The following is an 8,198-nucleotide window of genomic DNA, read 5'->3' as shown; positions in this document are numbered from 1 at the left end:
GACTCACAAAGTAGTACGATTATCCTAAAGGTCTATAGAGTTTCAAAAATCTCACGTGACCAAAGATCTAATTAGAAAATGTAATTATAATTTAAATCCATTAATTTAATTAATTAAAAATTATAAAATGTTTTTTATTTTATTTACAAAAATTTGTGTATGTATTTACCATACAAATTGTGAATCACGATATCTGTGAGGATTTATTATCCTACACGATAAGGCAATTAATTTAATTATTTACAAAAATTCTTAAAATCTCACGTGAGACTTAAATATTTATTATAAAAAGAAAATTAATTTTAATAATGGGTCTTTGGAACCCATATTAATATATACAAGATTGATCCTCATACCTGTGAAATCTATTGATTTACATGATAGAGAATCATTCTGAATGCCTATGGAGATTCTTAAGATCTCACACGACAAATAGGTAATTAAGATATTTGCATTTGCAGGCAGTGCATAATATTATGGTTGGCTAAACGATTCATGCGATGAAAGCAATAGAAAGAATAGAGAAATAAATTATTTTGACAGTTTACTATTCTTTTGACCTAGGGATATATTTTAAAAAATTCATATTTGGCATAAACTCTAGCAAGATCATAACCATGATAGATACGACTTCAAACCACAATCACCTAACAAATTATCAACGATATTCTCACAGGCTTCTTCTTCTTTTTTATTTTGTCAAACACCTCTCAAGTATGTTCTAAATTCTAAAACAAATATTGATTCATGAATTTTTAATGCCTAAACATATATCTGGATCAGTCCACACTCTTAGCATCTATCAATATATACATGTTCATCAATGAATCAAATCCATATTAAGGGAGATGATAAGATTTAAATATCACCTAATTTAACTGCCAACGACCACATCCTCAAGTTCAGTAGCCTTGAGGCTTTACCTTGCAAAAGCACGAGGTTTGTGTCTTTGTGCCTCCAAGAACATTATAAGTAGAAAATGAAGCTTGTGCCAATCATATAGATGTCACCTCGACATAGATTCACCGTTCCAGTATCACCATCATATGCCCAGGTTAGCTTTCCACTCCCTGTTTGAAATAAAAGAACGTGTCTGCATGAAGAAGAATAGGAAGGAAGAGAGGATTGGGTTCCAGTGTAAAGAACTGAAAACGGAAGGGTGGTCTGTGTCCATCTTTGACATCAATGGTAGGCTCTTCTCTATATTCAGTGCATGTGAGTCTTCTCTACTCAGATTTTCCGATCACAGGACCCTCTTCCTTTGTGACATTCTCAGAACTCGAAGCCTTGCCATGCAAGGGAAGCATGAGTAACCAGAAGACCCCGAGAAATGAAAAAATGGTGAATCCAGCTAAGCTCTTCAATGCTTCCTTTGTTAAATGAATTTACCATGCTTTTTTTTCCAAAAAATCTCTCAATCAAAAGCCGATGTTCAAACTCTCACTCTCAGTTTTCTCTCTACTTCTCGGTACTCTATTTTTTGTTTTTTGCTTTTTCAGTTTCGTTTCTCTCCTTCTATGCTATGTTTTTCTTCTATTTTTCTCGTCCATCCTCAGTCTCTCCTTCCTCCATTTTTCCTTGTCCCAATGCTCTGTTTTTGCTTCCTTTTCTGTCTCCTCTCAGACTTGCTCCCTCTTCGTTTTCATCTCAGCTCTCTCTCCTTCTCGTCTCCGCTCCTTCCCTTCTCCCTCTCTAGTTTTCTCTCCGTCTTGAATCCGTCTCTTATGCTTTATCCTCTCTTTTTTCACTGTCTTCTCCTCTTTTATGCTTTACTTTTTTCATCTTTGTGTGGCTATGTGTTTTGACTTTTTCTGTGTTTTTCTGTGCTCGTTTCAGCTGGCGTGTAGGTGCTGCATTTCTGCTCTGTTTCTTCTCACTTTTTCCCTGCTGCAACGTTTGCTTTCTCTGCTATTCCGTCTGCGTGAGTGTGTGTCTTTGCATGGCTACCTTTCTGTGTGTTTTCGTATGTGTTTCTATTCTTTCAGCACATGCCTCTACTTCTTCTGTTTCTATTTTCTTTCTGCTCTTCTTGACATCTGTTCATTCATCTCTATTTTGCTTTCTGCGTTTTTGCTCATGTTCTGTATTTCTCTTCTGTGTTGTGGCTGTCTGTGACTCGTTTTTCATTTACGTGTTCTCTGTGCACGCAATTTTCTCCCTGGTTTGCTGCTCTATGTTTGCTAGCTCTGTGAAGCTTCTCATGCTCCGTATGTGCATGTCCAGCATTTTTGCCATTCTTTTTAATGCTTTTTTTAATTAGATTAAAGGAAGGAAAGGAAAATTTAATTTTAAAATATATATGGAGAACAAAAAGATTTAAGAAGAGAAATTTAAAGATATTTATGTCTAAAAAAAAAATTAATTTCCAATATCTTTGAATGATTGGGATAATTTGAGAGAGATTTTTTTAAAAAAATTTAAGCAAGATTTTTTTTTGAAAATATAATCCTAAAAAAGGATTAAATTTCATTTTTGTATTTTTTATATTTCTGATTATGTATTGTTAAAAAGGACAAAATACGGTGTTCACACCCCTGATTAGTAAATAGTTCCTGGGATTAAAATTCAAGATGTTACAACACTCATGATTGAAGAACATAAAGATAAAAAGAAGGATGATTTGAGAAGAGTTTAAGAAGAATGAAGACATTCATATAAGCTTGAATGCACCTTGAAAGTCTTAGACTGAATAGGTATAATATTATCCAGCTAAAAGTCTTTATGTTAACTCATTTATTTAGATATGAAGTATTGGTTCAAGATATCTTGAATCAAAATATGCATTTTAGCTATTTAAAGAAAGAGTGAGATATAATTTTCTATAATTATGGTTTTCATCATTTGATCACATATGCCTTACAATGTTTGAAATTTTTTGATTACTAACTCCATAGAGTTTTCAAATTTATTCTATTTACTCAAAATGGAGTTAAGTTGAAATATTCATAAATACTTGAAATCTAAGCTTGAAAAGGAAATTGTACAGAAAATCTATTTTGACTTGTAGTCATGTCTTGTGTCATATCTATCACTACAAAGATCATTTAATGTGACATCATTTGAAATAGGTTCCAACATCTTTTCAATGATATTTTATTTATTTAAAATGGAGTTATATTATGAAAGATATGAACTTTAAAATTGAGGGTTGAGGTATTGATTTTGCACAATGTTCAGTCTTAAACTTCATTCTTTCTTTTGATCGTATATCTAAATATACATTGAATTTGACTGTTAAACTTTTTCGTTGAAAACTAGACTTCAATAACTTTTTCAAAGATATATAATTTGTCAAAATTGGAGTTATATTAAGTGAGTAAGGACATTATGAAGTTATGTGCAGTGAAGCCACAAAATCATGCGTGAGAGTAGCAGTCACACACGCGTGATTTAGTACCAGTGTCCAATCTCGCATGAGAGCACCTTGTATCCACATGCAAAATGACCTCCAAAAGCCTATTTCACACTAAATAGCCTCTAACATTTGAAATACCTTGTATGCACGCGAGAAATGACCTCCAGAGTCTTGTTTTTTCATTATAAAGCCATTATGGTCCAAATCACGCGTGAAGACACCTTGGTCCCTGACGTGATTTGTTTTCTAGGCACTATACATGCATTTTCTTGTGTGAATTAGTACTAGTTGCTCACAAGATTTTGCACCAATAGCTATATCACTGTGTAACGTCTATAAACTATCATTTAATGTCTCCAATGCTTATTTCACTCCATGAGCTAAAAATTTAATGCTCCAAAATAATCTTAAAAAGAGGTTAATGTTAGAAATTATTAAGATATAAAATTTATGATCATATTACTCTTATTATATGAAAATTATTGGTCTTGAGCTAATATCATCTATATATTCATTATTTAAATATTAGAGCTTCATTGTACTCATCATTACTCTTAGAGAGAGTTTTAATTAAGTGATTCACATACTCAAAACCTTTGTAAAGGTAAGGGAGTAATTTCCTTTGTAATCAAGAGAGGTTGTTCTCTTGGGAAAAGAAGCTTACTAGTAAAGTGAATTGTTGTAAAGGCTTACAAGTACCTAAACATAACTTGTAGATGTATTGAGGTAGCAAGCACCCTCTCAAGCTTGTGTTATAGTGAAGAAATTTCAAGTAGTTGCTTGGGAACTCAATATAGGCTCAAGAGGAGGAGTTAAACCAGGATAAATCATTGTTTGCAATCTCTCTTCCCTTAACTCTTTAAATTTCTAGCAACCTTAGTTAATGCTATGTTTTTGTGTATGAAATTTAATTTGATATATCTACTTGCTCTTACTCAAACTTCCACTTAGAAATTATTTTTACACATATTGAGCTTGTGAAGAATAACTTTAGCATTCTTACACACAAAATTTAGAACTCAAATTTTCCTAAACTTTCCTTTGAACATAGTTTTGCTAAAAAGTTTCAAAAGAAGAAAAAATTCTATAAACAATCAATTCACCCCCCTTTTGGGTGTGTTGCCATATCTAACAATATACACAATAATCACAAGGCTTAGGTTCATTACACAAACTTAAGAATTTCCATGGCAACAACACCATTATATTGGTCCAGACTCTTTCTCTTTTCCTAGCTCACTATTGGGACTTGTAAAAATGTAACTACGGGGGTGAGATAAAATCTCAGTAATAGAATAACTCTCTACTATTGATTATCTAATAGAATACATTTGTTACACATTTTTATTTGTAAATTAGGACCTTTTTATTAATATTTTATCACCTCAAAGTGCACTCATTACGTTAGATTTAGAAAATTGCCTAAGTGTCTAGGTTTAGTGCACTAGGAGTATTTGGTCTAAAAATGAACTTTTGAGAAAATGTACAAGAAAAATTAGAAAAGTGTATTTTATGTCCAGTTGATAAGTGGTCAAATTAGATTTTTGAAATTTATTTTAGTTTAGGAGTAATTAAATAAAAAGTTAGCACTTTCTTAAGTGTCTAAGTTTGACCTAATTTTCAGTTTGTTTTTGTATGAAAATTTCTATATAATTTTGTACAGCTTGAAACTTGATTATTTTAATAAATTCTCTCTTATAATTATGAATTTAATTCTAGGATTTAATTAGATTTTATTATGTCACATGTTATTTAGTTGAATTATGTGATTTATGTGACATAGGTGGCATGTGACTTGTGCATCAATTTGGCAAATAAAGTCAAAAGTCTATGGGGTCAAAGGTTGATGGTTTGGATGTGTAAGGGCTTCTATTTGGTGGTTTAGATCAGATAAAATTATGGATGACACATGAGACTAATTGTACAAACATTGGCATCATCTACAAGCTAATAGGAGGATGCCACCTTGCAAGTGTGACAAAGCTCCCATTTCCTTTTTATTTTCTTTTCATATTTTTTAATTTTAATTCAAATAATTGGAAAAAAAAAGGATCACGTCCATTCTCACCCAAATTTAGATCCAACACTTATTCATTTCATCTCCTTCATTTTCTCTCACTTGTTCGTAGTGTTCTTCATTTTCTCTCTCATGTTCTTCATTTTCTAGCACCCAAACCTCCATTTTAAGCCACCAAACCTCTACAAAAATCACACCATTCTTCTCCTCTCCTTAATTTCATTCCATCCCTCCCATTTCCTTAAGGATCCAAGCTCTTCTTCTTCATCTAAAGTGCTAAAATGTTCGGCTACTATGCTCTTCTCCTAGGGTTCTTGAAGATAATGAAGATTGGCTAAGTTTCTTGGTGAAATCCTAGAGAGATGAAGATGGAGGATGAGTCTTGAGCTTCAAATTAGCTAAGTTCTTTTGTTTCCTCTCCTCTTCTCTTTTTACTAGATGATTAGATTCCTTAATCTAGGGTTTAATCATCTTAGCTTGTAAATTCTAATTTGAATTTGATTTTGATCTAAAGAGAGAGGATTGTTTCATTTAATTTCCTTCCTTAGGCTTCCATGACTATTTGACCACTATGAGTTTAACACATAATCTTGTGTTTTTTAATTAGTGAATTACTTGTGTTAATATTGCATAATCTTATAGTGTTAATGCTTATGTTGTTAAGTATCTGGACATAATCTTATGGTTGCTGAACTTATGTGTTTGACCGTGATTGTTGAATGAGGATTTTGAGTGAATCACCAGGTTAATTTCTTCACCAATTGGTTGATTGAAATAGAAACTTTAATATAAGACTTAGGGAGGTTAACTAATTAGGTTAATTAGCTTAAGATAATTTTCTCAAGTTATGATAGCTTTAGTAAAGAGGAAAGGAAAGTTAAACTTAGCCTAATCATGAGAAGATAATAAGTCCAAATAACCTCTAAGGTTTCACTCTTGTGAAAAGGAAAGTTCATTTCAATCACTTTAATTAGCATTTTAATTACTTGCACGTTAGATAATTAGTTTAAATAATTAGATAACTAAATTCCTATAACTTTAGGTGACTTATTGCATTAGGTAACATTTTGTTAGACTTGAGACCATTCCTTAGGAGATGACCTAGGGTTACCCTTATATTGCATTAGGATTAGCTTTAGTTTAATTTTGAGGGTGAGCGACAATTCCACATCACAATCACATGTAACCATAAGCAAGACTAGCGTAATATATGATAAAACATAATATATAATATACGTTTCACTTCAAATCTCATTAATATATAACATTTCACCACTTTTAAAACTATATTAATCACAATTCACCACTTTTCTAACATATAGGATGATCACTACCGACCGAACCTTTAAATCACCCCAACTTGAAACCATAGATTGCTATAACATCTCGATTTTAATTCCCTGATTTACTCTAAGACTAATAATGATGATTAAGTAGTTGATGTGATGTGTGATCAGAGGAGAATAATAAGTGTTTTTAGTTGGAATTTCAAGTATAATTTATGTCCAAAGTGAAGTTGGGTCACTTGGGGACCACAAAGTGGAGAAAAACAAGCTAAACAGTCTCTGTGCCATATGCCACGGTGCATGCATAGTGTACTGCGATGCACAAGGCTATTAGGCAAGAATTTCCTTTTTTGTACCACATGCTATGGTACATGGGGATAGGCACCGTGCTGTATGATGTGAAATCTGCAAAATTAATACACGAACTAATATGAAAAACAAAGAGAAAGAAAAGAGAGAATGGAAGAAATTCACCAAGCTCTATTAGGGTTTTCTTGTGAACAACATTAGGAGTATTTTAGAGGTTATAAACACCCAAGGTGAGTATCACACTCATTAATCTCCTCATTTCTTCCACATTTATGAGTTTATAGTTTAGGTTTAATAATAGAAGTGGATTTTAAGTTCATATGAGTTATGGGTCTGAATTTATTAACTTAAATGGAATTAATAGGAGTGGATTAGAGTATCTAAACCTAGTATAATAAATTTTTGGTATCTTGGGTTGTTAGGCACCATTAATATTCAAAAATCTCATTTATTATGTGTAGTTGGAAGATTGTGATGCCATTCATGGGAATTTAATAGTTCATTAATGTTATTGAGGACAAAAGGTAATTAATGAACCTAAGGGATAGGTTTAAATTCTTGTAGAGTGAATGTTGGGCAATTTAGAAGTGAAAATTGAGGGTTAAATGCTTCAGATGGTAATATTGATGAAATTCAACTTGGTTGATTGTAGTGTTTGGCTCTTTGTCACCTATTAGATTGAAAAATTCAAGCTTGGAAGCTAGTAGATTGAGGGGTAAAACTTTGACCTCTCAAAGGTTTGAAGTAACCGGGAGAACCCTACTTTAGATAGTTATATATTAATTGATTATAAATTAATTTCTAGTTGTGAATGTGGCATGCATGGGTTAATTTTCAATGTGAAAAAGTATGTGTTAGTTCCAATGAGTGCATAAAATTTGAATGTCCATAATGTTATTATGGTTGGAAATGCAAATGCCAAATCATGATGTTTTTGAATATGAACATGCATATGTCTTTAGAAAGATGAATGTGATGATATGTTGTAAATGAGTGGTGGGTGATTGATTTGATAAAGATAAGTAATTGTGATTGAAAAATAGGTGTAAGTGTTGTAAGTGAAAGATGAGAAATTGATGTGTACTTAGGTAGCGCACGGTTATGAGCCTAACGTGATTATGATGATAATGGGTAAATAAAAATAAAAATGAAAAATGTGAAAATGAGTGAGTATTGATTATAGCATGATCAGTGGGAGGAGTTCACCAAGGGATTGGGAGTAGGGAAAACT

The sequence above is a fragment of the Prosopis cineraria genome, unplaced genomic scaffold (assembly GCF_029017545.1).
Source record: "Prosopis cineraria cultivar Desert tree isolate PC_DT_omini unplaced genomic scaffold, ASM2901754v1 PC5, whole genome shotgun sequence".
Taxonomy (NCBI): Eukaryota; Viridiplantae; Streptophyta; class Magnoliopsida; order Fabales; family Fabaceae; genus Prosopis; species Prosopis cineraria.
The sequence above is the reverse complement of the archived record's forward strand: the minus strand, read 5'-3'. Positions refer to the sequence as shown.